This window comes from Peromyscus maniculatus, chromosome 13 (assembly GCF_049852395.1).
Source record: "Peromyscus maniculatus bairdii isolate BWxNUB_F1_BW_parent chromosome 13, HU_Pman_BW_mat_3.1, whole genome shotgun sequence".
Lineage (NCBI taxonomy): Eukaryota > Metazoa > Chordata > Mammalia > Rodentia > Cricetidae > Peromyscus > Peromyscus maniculatus.
In genome coordinates, this window is record NC_134864.1 from 47,498,714 (window position 1) to 47,514,937 (window position 16,224).

The window sequence follows — 16,224 nt, forward strand, 5'->3', positions numbered from 1 at the left end:
GACTCAAACCATATGGTGGTATTTTATTTGTACTGAAATGTGATTTTAATTGTATGTTAATAAATAAAGTTGCTTGGAGGTCAGAGCTAATAGCAAGCCATAGCAGAGCTGGGCATTCATGGCGCATGCCTTTAATCCCAGCATTTGGTAGAAGAGCTAGGTAGATCTCCATGTGGTCAAGGATACAGCCAGCATTGGAGACACACACCTTTAATCTCAATACCATAGAAGACCTGGAGGGCTGTTCATACAGGCAGTGACGAGGCAGTCATGTGTTTGGGTTTACAACCAATGAGAAGGCAGAACAGAAAGACTATATAAAGATAAACACACAGGAAGTAGCTCTTTTTCAGAGAGGTAGGACCACCACAGGAGGAAGGGTAAGGTTTTAGCTCTGAGCTCTGACCTCTTGGCTTTCTTCTCTACATTGGTTCTGTGCTTCTTATTTCATAAAACGGTTGGTTACATCTACAAAACCACAAGTTGGAATCTTTGTGGGCTCCCACAAACCAACCTCTGCAATGCATATTTCCATGATGTCATGGTTGAGTATCACTAATTCATTTACTTGAGCCTAGAATCAATGACAAATTGATCTACAAAGCATTTATCCCATAAAAAATATCTTCCCCAAACCAGAGGGTGCGCATTACTAACTTAATTTTCTTGAAGTGATACAGAAATTCTCTTAGGCAAAGCCTAGCTACAAAGTCATAATAAGTAGCATTCTTATGCTACCGAATACTGCTCTGTGCTTCCTTGATAAAGTTGGAGCCCAAGAGGGCTTGGGATCTCTGAGGCTTTTAAGGAGAGATAATTTGGGTAGGTATTGGTTGGTTATAGCTGTCCTTTAAATTCCAACATCATTTTTACAAATGTACAAAATGTGAATGTAGTGATAGCAATTGAGTCTACCAGAATACTTTTGTAAAAGTTTTTGTAATGAATCTTGACTAAGAAAAGCAGACACAGAATTGAAAATGCCCATTCTGTGTATTAGACATTAAAGTTAATGATTAGAATAAATCTAACCAAGTACACCTTTTTGGTTTTTTTTAAGCCAGAGAAGGACAAGATAAAACTATTGATGGGTGAAAGTAGAAGAATGATCTGGGCTTCAAGGCTGACGGGCTGCACCCTATGAAAGGTAAAAGTTAATAGCTCGGTTAATTCTTCCCTATTAAAATTAATGTGCATTTCTGAAGGCTGAAGATTATTTACATAACAAAGTCAGCTTTTGGTATTATAAGAGAAGAGCAATCCTTTTGTTGATTCCTCAATTCTTTCTCTCAAAAAATAGTATTAGTAGAGAAACTCATGAGAAGAAACATGATGAAAATCAGCCCACTCATATAAAAAGATTTGCTCCACATAGTCTCTGTCTTCTTCATGTACAAATAGTGTTTCCAATATGAGGGGAAAATGGAGTCAAACTAAACATGGGACTTGATCACATGGAGCCCATGTCTCCTCATCCCCCATTCCCTGAAAAGTCTTTCTCCAACAGCCCGAACATCTTGGCTTTTTAGACCCATAGCCCTAGAGATGGTTTCCACACATGGGGGATGGTAGCGCTCAGCCTTGAAACAGGAGAAAAGTACAAGAACAGACATGCATCTCAGAAGACAAAATTTTCAGGGAAACCAAAGGCATATAGAGCTAACAATGATTGAACATAGTAAAAGGTTTAGTTGAAGTTTCCACTTCTCAAGGGATTGCAGCCCAGTTTTAGAATTTCAGAGACCTGGTTTCCTGAGCATTCAGATTTAAAATTCTGTCTCTGTTTAAGCCCTTTCAGACTCTGTTTGCTTAAGAAAAGAGAGGAAATATAAGGCCCAGAAATCACATTGTAACGCTGCAAGCCAGCAGGTGCTGAGGGACTAGCTGCTATTTATTTAGACATGTTGTATTGCCCTTTCCAATTCCAAATTCAGCGTTGCTTTTCTAGAAGATTATTGAAATGGGACTTGTGAGACACACAGTCCATTTCAACAAACAGCAATCCAATTCTTCCTTTACACATTTCCAAGGAAGGGCAAAATGCACCTTACAGGCTGAGACACGGACTGGCAGGCATCGAAGCTACAGGAGTCCTAACAGCCAAAGGGCGCCAAGGAGGATCTTAACACACAAGACACACCTTGGAAGAGCCTCCCTTCATTTATTCATTTGAAAGCCAGCAGCATGAAGCATTCCAAGCTTACTCACCCCCAGGGCAGCCCAGGTTTTCACTCTGTAAAGAATCTCACTTGACAAGAATCAGTGTGTATACTTGCTCTTAACTACACATGTCCTGTTGATAGCTGAGAAAATGACATTGCCATTCCATTTTGCCTCCTTCCTAGTCTTCACAGTCTCAGCTTCCTGCCAGAAAAGCCCAAGGTTATTTAATTTAAAAATTAAAAAAAAAATGTACAAGGCCAGCTGAAGAGCTAGAACTCAAGGCAAAGTTCCTAATTCAGGGGAATAGCTGTTTCATGTGTTCTAAGTCCAGGTGACAGGTTTGTAGGCAAAGTGATACCCTCTGTGTCATTCCCTCATCCAACACAAGGACTGAGGCCACCAGTTTTCAGAAAATGCCTAAGGTATCACAGAAGGGGCTCCAGAAGACATGGAGAGAGACACGGGCTACTTTCCTGGGCCAGATTTAGAAAACCTTCATGACGACAAGAAGAAGCAAATGCGCCATCAGCCGCAGGCTATTCTTGTCCCTACTTTTATGCTTGTTCTGAAAATGGAGACAATCACACACATGCTCCCTGAAGCCCCCAACACAAGCTGGAACCCAGGGCCGCGACTGATCCCTACTGACTCCATCTAGTGTCCCCTGTTTAATTCTGAAGGAAGCATTGCTTCTGAAACGTACTTAATGTTTCACCAAACTATACCATGCATTTGGGAAATGTGCAAAATTCTTAGGTGTAAAGCCTGTTGGGTTATCACCAGTCCCTATAAGCACCTTCATACCCTAACCCTAACCCTAACCCTAACCCTAACCCTAACCCTAACCCCAACCCCAACCCTAACCCTAACCCTAACCCTAACCCCATCTTGCAGACCCACCCTTCTCTCCAGTGGGCTCCACCTTCCTATCTTTGAGGGTCATCAGTTACTTTTTTTTTTTTTTTTTTTTGGTTTTTCGAGACAGGGTTTCTCTGTGTAGCTTTGCACCTTTTCTGGAGCTCACTTGGTAGCCCAGGCTGGCCTCGAACTCACAGAGATCCGCCTGGCTCTGCCTCCCGAGTGCTGGGATTAAAGGCGTGCGCCACCAACGCCCGGCATTAATCAGTTACTTTTAATTGGCTTTGAATTTTATGCAAATAGAATCCTTCAGGATATGTTGTTGGGTTTTTATGAATTTTTAACTTAAAACTGTGTGAGACTGGCCTGCCTTATCTCGCCTGCCTATCATTTGTCCATTTTCATTGACCTATGGTATTCCACTGCATGGATGTGCCGTACTATATCCATACATAGGCGGACATTTTGACGGACTTCAGTTTTACACTATACTGAATAGTGTTGCCACACTTACACACATCTATGTGCACATTTTGTAGACCATATACCTAAAAATGGAACTGCTGGCTTTTAAAGTAGATGTTTAGCATGTCTTCATCTTTTTTTGTTCTGGAAGATAGTTTTGAACCTACTTTCTAGAAGAACAATCTCACTTTCAAAAGCTCCATTTGTCAGTCGGTTCTTGGAACTTGCCTAAGAACTGTAGAATGGCAGCGGGCCGATGTGCAGCTATGGAATCTGTGCTCTCCACTCTCCTTAGGAGGTCAAAATAATCAAGGACTGCTGACCAAGAGTCTGACCATCAGAGTCCCCTCTTCTACCGCCACAACCCCCTCCCTTGAGGTAGCCTCTACTGTGTGCCCTTCCGTGCCACCATCTGGGATTTTCTGTCCCTTTCTTCCTCCCTTCTTGCCAGAGTTACATACTACAGTACCAGAATTACACAGTGAAGCAAGCTTGGAGCAATTTTAATCACTATAAATGCCCTTCCTTAAGAAACACTACACCCTGCCTCCAAGAAAAGCAGCAACCAGCCATGCCAAGAACCAGGCTGACTCCATTTCCACAGGGCTTACTATCTCCTCCACAAGACATCATTCCTGAGCACTGGCCCCAGCCTGGCCCTGGATGTGGTATGACCCGTAACAAGGTAACTGAAAGCTAAAGGAGACAAGTAGCACCCTTCTCCTATTTACCCAGGGATTGAATTTATTGAGTGTTAAAGAAACAACATTGCTTAAAAACTTAGTGATGAAAGGCATGGGAGTGTAAAACAAGCAAAACAAACAGACAAAAACTTCCCAGTTCTTTATCAAGCCAGCAGTTAAGGTCCGACTTATTCTTAAGCAGAAACAGTTGACAATATTTCATGACACTTTTGGAAGATCTTCACTCCCCAGTTAGTGCGTTTTATTTTTAACTGGACATCCTTCCACTCTTTGTCATTAGTCTCTGTTAAGTCTGAGCTAAAGATTGTTCACTTTATAGTGAGACTGTGTAGCTGAATTACTTTTAAGCCCCCTTTTTCTCTTTCTGGGAGGTAATTCAGTTTCCCTCTGTAAATATTGCTGAAGCCTCTCATTTTTAGAGTGGGTTCTAATAGTTGTTTATATGCTCATCAACAGTCTTCTGGGCTAGCTGTTCCAATTCTTCTGAATGCTGAGATTTGAAAAGTGACATCTGTCCCAAGCAATTTAATTCTAGTAAGTGCTGAAACCAGTAACATTCGTTCATCCATTTCATAGAAGAAGAAATAGTTGCTTTGAGGCCATTATGTGTCGGCAACTCAGAGAACCTCATAGATGAGTCCCAGGTAGCACAGAGCCCATTTCCTAAATGTATCCGGAAACAAACAGATAAAATACTGGAAAATTATAAGGACCATAAGAAAGTGTAGTTAAAGTTTTCCTGTGCCTGCCCGGCTCCTGCGTCCTTGAGGTCCTGCAGGCACTCAGACCCAAATGAACACAGAGAGGCTTATATTAATTATGAACTGTGTGGCCTACTGGCTCAGGCTTCTTGCTAGCTAGATCTTACATCTTAAATTAACCCATTTCTATAAATCCATACTTTGCCACATGGCTCATAGCTTACTGGTATCTTTACATCTTGCTTCTCATGGTGGCAGCTGGCAGCGTCTCTGTTCTGCCTTTCTCCTTCCTCCTCTCTAGTTAGAATGTCCTGCCTAGCCCTATTGGCCTCACCATTGGCCAAACAGCTTTATTTATCAACCAATCAGAGTAACATATTTTCACAGCATACAAAAAGACATTCCCCATCACTTCCCTTTTTCCTTCTAAACAAAAGGAAGGTTTTAACTTTAACCTAGTAAAATTACATATGTCAAGTAAGAATTACAGCTACCATATCTAGTCTATTTGTATTTTGTAAAATTAAAGAAAATATTTTATCTATCCTATATTTGTTAAAGTCTAAATTTTCATATCTAATTTATCTTTTATCATAACCAAGGAAAATTAAAGCTATCTAGTCTTTAACTACATCAAAGACCTCAGAAGGATATAATATTACCTAAGTAAACAAGAAATGCATTGTAAGCAACTTCCAAAAATCTAGAATGACAGAGACAGCTGGCTACCTGGACAGTCATCCAAAGTTCCTCTGCAATGTTGGGGTATCCAATCTTCAGCCCATAGGACTAGTCTCTCAGTCATTTTTTTTCTGTGTCCTGTAGAATATCTGACAGTTTTTTCTATAAAACAGGAACCTGAAGGACCATCTTGCCTTGCAAAGTTCAGTGGTCACCTTCCCACAAGTCCTGTATGTCTAGTCGATACAACATTTTGTCAAACAGTCCAAGGAAGAACAGTTTCTTGCCCAAATGGCTAGTTTTGCCAAGAAGAAGATAAACTCCATATGGAGTGTCTTCAATGTCCATCTTTCTCTTTGAAGTAAATCAGTGCTGCCAGGAGCAGATGTGTCTCACTATCCAGAAAGTCTAAGTTTTTAAAACATTTTAAATGCCATATTCTGTAGGTCTTTGAAGTGTTTGAAGATCACCTACCTAATTGAAATATATCTATGTATACTTAGAAAACTTAACTAACATGACTATAAGTTTGATTATCATAGATGACTAATTATTAATCTGTATTTCTCAACTATACACTACAATCTTATATGAGTAGCACAAACAAAATACTTTAAACAAGAGTAGAAATATACATACAGTATAACAAAATTAACTTTAAATTTGTATCAGTAAACTAAAATCCAAAGCACTGTAAAACATATCAAACAAGTTGTTGCTGTTTAAAAGTAGATTCAACAATCTACACTTTCATCCTATTATATCTATGCTATCCCTTTTTCTTCTTTAGAAAGAGATTGTCTTTATAATCAACCCCCCTTTAAATAGAAATAAACATTTATAAACAATATTTTGGGAATTTGGGCATAGCTTCTTATACTACTTCCTGCTGTTTGTGGGCACTGGTAATCTTATGGGGATCCTGAGAAAATTTAAGAATTATGGTCAAGTCCTGACTGGAGTAGTCAGTGATACTGCATTGTCTGAGCCAGTTGCCCTGAAGCTGACTTGGATGTTGGATCATCTGGAGACCTCTCAGGGTGTCTTCCTTGATCAAACCATATGAGCCTGGAAGCAATCCATAGGTTCTCATCCTTTGTGGAAACAAAAGCAGAACCTCTTTTCCAAAGCAATGTATCCTTAGACATAAATTTTGAAATCAAGATATCTTTAATATATATATATATATATATATATATTGATTTAACTCAGCAGCTTTTACAATCAAATGTATTCTGTAGTTAAAAATCCCTAAGACAATATAATTCAGACTCTGTGTAATATCCATCTTTGCATGGCTTATTTTTCATATTACCTTTATTGTCTCTTTAAAGACTTTATTTTTTAAAACTATTTTTTATATAACTGTCTATATTTTTTATTTAAGCCTACATATATTTTTACATACATTGTAAACTATTTAGAGGTTTATTTTATCTGAATCTGTTTTATTGTGACTCTATTGTTTTAAACTGCAGTGGTTAGTAGTGAAGCAGGAGCCTTGGCTGCTGACTCCGCCCACCTCAGATTTTTAACATGGTAGAGATAATTCACCACCAGCTCTGGGAGCCATTATGTCCATTGACTCTGAGAGGCAGTGGGACTATACTTCTATCAAAGCAGCATGTAGCCCAGGAACCTCTTTGTGTGTGTGTGTGTGTGTGTGTGTGTGCGTGTGTGTATGTGTGTGTATCAGCAAAGGCTAAATCTATCACATAGCATAATGTGCAATTCCTGTGCTAAATAATGACACATTGTAAGGGGATGCTTGAATTAAAACAAGATCTTTCTAAAGATGTCACATGTGGATTAAAATCGAAATGATCTAAGATGGTAGCCACCAAGGGTGCACAGGAAAGTATCCCAGCAAAGGGTAAAACAGTGGTGGGCCTGAGTAGGAAGGTAAGGATGAATATAGCAAGGCCAACAAAGTGAGAGGTTCTGAGGGAGGGAGAGGACGGAGGAAGTCCAGCCTTGCTGGCCATCATTTGGAGTTTTGTAAGTTCCACGTGAGTGCTTCAATGGCTGAATCATATGTACAAGTTTTTCTCTGGATGATGAGTGTGCTCCTCCAGATCCTGGTTCCCAACACACCCAAGATCTTCACCCTTCATACTCATAGTGCTTTGGAAGTTCTTTTTCTTCCTGGAGCCCTATTTCCTTTGAAGGATAACCTAGTGATCATTTGTATAATCTGGCATATTATTCTCTTTTTAAATTTTATTTGTATGGTATATGTGAGTGCACACTCACGTAAAGGTCAGAGAACAACTTATTGATTTGTTTTCTCTTTCCTTTATGTGGGGTCAAGTTCATAGGTCCTCAGGCTTGGCAGGGGATGCTTTTATCCCTGAGCCACCTTGCCACCCTGCTAACATGTTATTATAGTCTATTCTAAGTGAATAAATAACACATCATACCCATATTTCTTCACATGTAATTATCCTTCCTTTAGCTAATAGGAAGCAATAATTAAGAGCTGAGGGATTGGATTGCACTGAAATTCTGTTTCTGATTTTGACTCTTTTCCTGTGTGTAGCTAATATACTGCTTTGTGCCTCTTGAGTCTTTTAGTCTGTAAAGTGGAATGACGCCTGCTGGGAGTTGCTCTAGGATTAGAAGAGATGACATACATTAACTTCCAACGAGTGACTGCTTTTTAAAAGCAAACAAACACTATAGAATTTTTCAACTAAAAAATATAGACATTGGACCTCACCCTCTTCATTTGTCTGACTTTATATTTATGCCTTTTTGAAGCTAAAAATAATGCCAGCCATCACACAGCCAGCTAATCGCAAGCCAGCTCTCCCAAGCCAATACTCTAATATGGAACAATTCAAGCCTTCAGAACCTGCTGTGGCTGTGAGCTGGGGTTGTGTGAACTACATAATCATTATCTGGATCAATCACAAATGTGGTCTGATTCCTGAGGAGACAAATTGAGGTTGGAATAGTGTGTGATTTAACAAATTTTGCTCTGTAGAGCTTGGGATGTTCAGAATCATGAATTCTACTCAATTTAAGGGGAAAAGTCAATAAGACGACGTGATTTCCATGTACATTTCATCCAAATGGGGATTGTGATTTGCAGACAGATCAAACAAGGAAATAAACTGGACCCAGTGTTCTAATACCCAAATCATTTCTCACTCAAACCACTACACTGAGTATTTCATTAGCCCAATACCTTTTCTCCCAGAAAGTTTAGACTGCTATACAGTCCTATCTCAAGAAGACTAGACTTTACTCTTTTAATAACCTCACTCTTGAAGAAAGTTATAAAATCTGTGCTCTGAGGAAGTATTCCCATGAGTTTACATGCATACAAGTCTGGGTACTTGAGTGAATGATTGAGAGAAGAAAAAATTATAAAACGAATTTCTGATACTGAGCTAGTCAGTGTCTCTCCTCTCCAATGTTTTCATTACAAAGTGGGAATCCATTTACTGACTCCTCTTTCCTCACAGGAGCGTGCTAACCACAGGTAAAAATCCATTATTCACTTTGATATCTCAAAAATATTTTTTTAAAAATTGCTGTTACTGTACTTGGCCTTCCAATCTGCTGGATATATGGGATTCCTGCTTTGCTCTGAGGATACATACCTAGCCAAGATGAGTGCTGAAGTTTTAACACCTGCCCCCTCTCTCCCAGCCTTCAGAAAGGACAACTGGTACAGCTACTTCAATTTGCCATCTTACCCTAACATTTTAAAGCTATTTTCTTAATTGGCTTTATGTTTCCTGATACTAGCCACAATCATTGCACATGAGTCTCTGTAAGGCGTAGTGTAAATTTCTTTCTTGTTTTGCCTAGAATCCTTCCCCTCCATTCTTCCTCTGATTGTCAGCCCAATTCCGGGACTTTTGATGATAGGCTGTAGGGAGTCATCTGTTCCATTTAGTGTGTGACTCTTCAATGAGGCCATCTTAGGTCCATCCCAGGAGCTCAAGAGGCAGAGACTTGATTAACCCACCTACACTCCACTGCCTCCCACAGAGAAAGTGTGACACCTAGCCATCATCATCATCATCATCATCATCATCATCATCATCGCCAGTGGTTACAAACAATAAGGTAATAATAACAAAAATCCTCTGTTCTGACCATCCCTCAGTCTTTGGCTAGGACAGGGAGATGCAAACTATTTAAGTACATATGCAGTTTTGTTTTATCCCAAAATAACACCAGTCCTTTTTCCTCTGTTAGTTCGCTCAGCTCAGCAGATTCAGGGGCGCTGACTTATTCTACTTCCCATCTCCTCCACAGGTCTCTTTCTTCTTTGCATGTGCACCTCTTCCCTACTAGTCATTGAACTGAGCTTCATGACACCAACACCATCCTTGAGCCCCTGCTCGCCGGCAATGGCCACAAGTGGAATACCTGCTTCCTCAAAGTGCCACTGCTGGTTCGGTAACTTTGGGTTCTTCTTGTAGAGAAGACCACCCTGTATTGGGCCCGTGTCTCAAGACCCCTGAGCAAGAACACCACAGAGCCAGTATCCAATGCAAAACACACAGGGGGTTATTGATAACAAGCAAGCCCAGGCTTGGTCTGTGTCCAACACTCGACACAGCAGGTGGAGGAGGACGGCCCTGAACTTTCAGGGTGAGGGGTTTTTAAAGGGAAAAACTGCAAGCAGGGTGGTACAAGCCTTGGCATTATATGATTGGGTGAGGGTATGTAACCTTTGAATTTACTGGTTGGGGGTTACAGTTATAATTTGGGGGCAGGCCTGGGCAAGTCCCAGGCTTTCTCCTTGAGCTGCCATGGAGGCTAACTGGCCTAGCACATTCACATTGACCCATGCATGTAGCTCTAAGTTGGTGAGGGGTCCCAGACAGTGAACAACTGGTTGAACCTTTGAGCAGTCAGAGTACATGCAGAAAGGAAGCTACTGCAAGGACCATGTCTTTTGTTCACAGGCCTCCCAGAAACTGCTTGCTCAAGTCGCAGGAAACTGAAATTGAGGCCTGATCTCTGAGAGAAGACTGAGCAGCCTGTTATGGCATCTTCTTGGTCCTTTCCCCAGCATCCCACAGCTCTGAGAAAAGCTTCAATCTCTCTTCCTGCCATTTCTGCGTAGATGCCAGAAGCACTTGTGTCTCTGCGGTCCTTATCATTTCCTCCAAAACTTCTAATCTTTTCTCAACAATGGAGAAGACCACCTCTGTTCCAAAGCTGAGCCCTGCACATGGCATCTTGCCTTCTTTGGGGCCAAACATGCCTGCTGGCCCGTTGTTACATACTCCAGCAAGTATACTGTCATACGGTCCACACTTAAAGGTCCTTTCCATGCCTGGGTTGGGCTTTGTGGTAGCACTGCTTCATAGAGGAACCCAGTATAGTATGTAGTTCAACCCTCAAGCAAGGCACAGGTTAAAAGGAGATTTGGTGATCAGTACCACACACAGGGTGAGGTACTCAAATAACAGCTTTAGATCTTCCAAGCCCTTGAATACATGCTTGTTTGGGGACAGTTTAGGATCCTAGAGCAGAGTACCCAACCACTTTGCCAAACATAGTCCCCAAAGATGTCAGCTGCTTCGGGTACAAGTCGTTCTCTTACACCATGTCACACTTCCTGTCCTCCTAGGATACCTTATCCAGCTTGTCCACCGAGGAGCAGATGGTACGGAACTTGCTATCAGGAACACCACAGATGGCATACATTTCACCCAGGATGCACAGATCATTTGCCTTGACCAGGAAGTTGCCTCTCTGAAGTGAACTGGAGATCTCACACATGATCTTTAAGCACTCTGAATCAGGACTCAGAGAGTCAAACTGACTAGCAATGTCAAAATTACACTGGTAGAATTCATCATAATGGTTTTGGGTCATAGCTGGGTTAACCCAGCAACACACCTTAGCTATGTGGTGGTTAATGTTGATCAGTTTATTCATGCCAAATATGGAGCAAAAGAGATAGTAAGGTCATGAGAAAAGGATAGCAGCTGTTCCTTCAGGTCACAGATAAGCTTGACATCATCTCTGCACTTTCCAATCAGGGCTCCCTTAGTTCAGACACAGTTATATCAGTCCAACATGGCATTGAAGCTGTGGGTGGCGGCATCAAATGCCATCTTCCATAGACTTTAATCTCCTATACACTTGGGGGTTTTGAGCACACACTTGTGATTTCATCATGCCCCACCCGGGCCTCCAGTATCACAAATTTGGCCACCTCCTTCTCTATCTGCTTGGCAATGGCTCTCTGCTGCTTGAGGCCCTGCACATGCTCTCCCTGAGGTCACACAAGCTCCTCCAGCCCAGCGTGATCTGCTATCCTGGCTGCTACCCGGAACGGATTGCCATCAAAACCAGCCTCGGTGGACTCATAGTTGCCTTTATTAATGACAAGAATTCAGTCTTTCTAACCCTGTGCAATCAGAGCCCATTTTTTTTCTTTTTTAGTTTTTATTAATTATGTATACAGTATTCTGCCCACATATATGCATGCAGGCCAGAAGAGGGCATCAGATCTCATTATAGATGGTTGTGAGCCACCATGTGGTTTCTGGGAATTGAACTCAGGACTCCTGGAAGAGTGGCCAGTGCTCTTAACCTCTGAGCCATCTCTCCAGCCCCTCAGAGCCCCATTTTTATCTTCTCCCAGCGCTCTTGTCAGTTTCCCACAAGAACAGGAATGAACTCCAATTTATCCACCCACTGTTACCTGATAATAATACTACATTCTTGGTGCATACTCGAATATACACCAGGCTTAAAACAACTGAGCAGCATGTATGAGATAAATAATAAGCCCCAGCCATTGCCTTGTCCGTGGCTATGTATGCAAGGCTGTTGTATAAGCCAGGGAAACGAAAGGGAATGCTGGTTGTTTCAGTTCCTAGGCCCAAGAGTCTTAAACATAAGACAAGTAAGTATTCGATCTGAATCAAATAAATGGATTAGCACGTGGCAGGGCTTAACCATGTGGTGATCCACAGTGCCTGTGCTGTCCTCTGTCATTCCCCTGAGCTTTGGTAAGCATCTAAAAACACTACCACAGCAAATGGTACAGTTACACATAAGGAGCACTGGGGAGGGAGGTTTAGACAGGCATCAGCTGCCACTGAGAACACGAATCCTCAGCTGTTGCCCTTACTGGCCTCACAAGTCAGTGTCACATAGCTCCGTGTGTGGGTCCATCGAGAAGTTCCACTTTAATTCTGATTACCTTATCCAACTCAGTCAGCATTGTCATTTCTAAAGGCCTCTAAATTATTTTTCCACAAGTGATTTCTGTGTGTGACTAATGATACGTAAATGACCAAACATACATATTTGTTTAATGGTAATATTTTTAGAATGTTTATTACACAATAATATACAGATATACAAAGACAATTTACCAAGTAGGACAGAAATTATGTACTTCTTTCTCTCTCCCTTCCTTCCTCTTTCCTTTGTTTTTGCTAAGTTTTAGGTTGAAATATTCCATATTTGTTTTACTTTCTTAAAAAAAAATATAATGAAACATTTTTATTTGAGGATATATCAACAAAAGGTAAGAATAAAATTCAGGGGGTTCCCATGTATCTCATTGTTTCCTCCAGGGAAAACACCTTACATCAGTAGGTTCCCTTGAGAGTTTCGAGCACAAACTTCTACTTGACTTCATCATGGCCCAGCTGTGCCTTGTGTTGCTCTAATGTATTATTCTCTGTGTGTTTGTGTACTTTTGGGGAATATTATTTTAAGGTTTGTTACTTTTGTTTGTGTTGCATTTGTTTAACTCTGTAAAGCTGTGTTACTGTGTTTGTCTAAAATACCTGATGGCCTAATAAAGAACTGCATGGCCAATGGCGAGGCAGGAGAAAGGATAGGTGGGGCTGGCAGGCAAGGAGAAGAAATAGAAGGAGAAATCTGGAGAAGAAGAAAGAAAGAACAGAAGAACAAGGAGAGGAGGATGCCAACCACCCAGCTACATAACCAGACACGGAATAAGAAATAACTAAAGGTATACAAAAACAGAGAAAGGTAAAAGCCCAAAGGCAAAAGGTAGATGGACTAATTTAAGTTAAGAAAAGCTGGCAAGAAACAAGCCAAGCTAAGGCCAGGCATTTATAATTAAGAATAAGCCTCTGTGCACAATTTATTTGGGAGCAGGGTGGTGGGCCCCCCAAAAGAGCAAAAACAACATCAATAGTGTACAATGCACATTTGTGGGCACAGTTTGTATGCAGATGTCAGAGGACAGCTATGTGGGGTTTGTTCTCTTCTTTCTTAACTCAGATTCTGGGGATGGGATACAGGTCATCAGGCTTGCACAGCAAATACTATCCAGTGAACAATCCCATGGGTCCTGTAAATAGTTATCAGCAGAACACATGAATTACATGTGTTACTATCAACAAGACAATATTGGTACGTCGTTTTTTAACTAATGTCTCCTTTATCCCTGAACCCTAAGTAAGATCAGATGACTTTATTCCATTTTATTATGTCTCTCTAGCTGACAGTTTCTCAGCCTTTCCCTACATTTGGTAACATTGAAAATTTATAGGTGTTCTTATCAACTATTTGTAGACTACCCCTAAATTTCAGTCTGATTCATATTTTCCTCTGAATTAAACTGGGTTATGGGCTTGGGGTCCTCAAGTAATAACTCAGCTATATGGTCAAGCCTAGTATAAGTAGTGAAGAGAGGGTGTCAGATACCTTTCACTTCATAAAAGTCACTCATTATCTGGGATTTCAAGAAGAAAAACTCACACCAGCACATTATTCTCTATGAATCCACAAATCTATGAGATAAAATAAAGGGACTTGGGTATCTAGCATCACAAGACATTCCCTTAATATGAAAATATGGTCTCCCTATTTCCAATTTAGAGTATTCGAGACTTTAGTGCAGAAATTGTCACTATTTGTTGCCATTACTAATGTCAAACAATTTGGGTGAGTTAACAGAACATCAAGATTACATATATTTGTTGTTTGTGTTTTTCATCTAAATATTAAAAAAAACAATTTTTTTCCCTTGGAAAAGGTAAAACTCCCTTGCCCTTCATCCCTTTCAAGATTGTAAAGGCTTTCTGCATGCAAAGCAAAGTGTTAAGGTAGGCCTTTGAATTAATAGCATAATTCAAAGAGCATATTCATTGAAGAAAATCCCAAGAAAAACTAACCAGTGGACAGTGCTATTTTATCTATAAAAATGGTTATTCTAATATAAACAGCACTATTTTAATTATATCTTATTTATAAGCCAATGCTTAGATTAAAAAGTATTTAGATTCTTATGACTGACTTGTATGTAAGAAAAGAGTATCAAAGTCTTAATTTAGGTGATGCAGAGTCTATGGTAGGAAGCACACATCTGGGAGAGAACTGTTAGAAAATACAGTGCCTGTGTTAGGGAACTGTTGTCAGAGTCTATCTAGGGGGTAGGTGTGTTTTGGGTATAAGGTCCATCTCCTAATAACCAATGAGTAGAGAAGTAAATCTCACAATGACTACGCATATTCTAGGTTTAAAATTGCATGTCAGTGTATGCACATAGTGCCTTTACACACAATCCAGACACACTCACACATACAAATAAAATTGTATGACTAGGTCAGGTGGTAATGGCACTCGGGAAGCAGGGCCAGGCAGATATCTGTGAGTTCAGCCTGGTCTACAAAGAGAGTTCCAGGACAGCCAGGGCTACACAGAGAAACCCTGTCTTGAAAAAACAGAAATAACAACAATAACAACAAAAACAAGGTATAGCTAATATCTCTTAAATCACACATCAAATAAAGCCTAAAACAAAAATTTTGCAACAAATCATGTCTGAATAATTATTACTTTAAACTTGCATCACCAAAAAGAAAAGAAATTTTTTAAAGGTAGGCATAAGGTAACAACAATGTTAGCAAAAAATGAAAATTTGAAGAAATGTTAAACATTATTTGACGATAAAATTTGTACTCAAAAATACAATTGAGGTCAGGCTTGAAAAAAAAATCTCCTGAAGCCAGAAAGACTAGCACTGAGTAACCTTACATATGAATACAAAATACATTGATCTGAGCTAGATGTGGTTATACATGGTTATCATCCCAATACTTGGGAATCTGAGCAAGTGGATCACTGCCATTGCAAAGCCAACCTGACACACACAAAGAGAGACAGACAGACAGACAGACAGACAGAGGCAGACACAGAGAGAGGATGTGATTAAAGTTGAGTGTCGAAGGTTACCAGTGCCTGGGGAGGGTAGCAGGGAGGTGGGGATAGATGAAGGTGGAGCAATGGACTATATTGGCGTTACGGAGTATCGGAAGCCCTAGTGTGGGGGTACATAGTATGACAACCACAGATAGTTACGTGTGTTCAGAACTCTTTGAACTAAAAGGAAGAATATTTTCACCATAAAGAAGTGATGAAAGTTTAAACAATAAATCTGTTTAACCCATTTGCACAGTGTAGCTATATATGGAAACTATACCTGGTACCTCATTCATGAACACGGTTTTTGTTTGTTAGTTTAAAAATCATTTAATTTAGCATGATTTAGAAAGTGTTCATCCTGAGCTAACAGAGTAGTTCAGTGGTAGAAGGCTTGCCTAGCGTACACAAGCATTTCTAGCACTGAAAAATAAAAATTAATTAATTAATTAAAGCCTTTCCTAAGCAAGACGGATTTGGTAAAT

General features: G+C 40.4%; 1 pseudogene; it reads right to left on the reverse strand.

Moving 5' to 3' along the window:
- Positions 1–9,803: 9,803 nt before the first annotated feature.
- On the reverse strand, positions 9,804–14,267 carry LOC102927596 (histidine--tRNA ligase, cytoplasmic-like; annotated as a pseudogene).
- Positions 14,268–16,224: the final 1,957 nt, after the last annotated feature.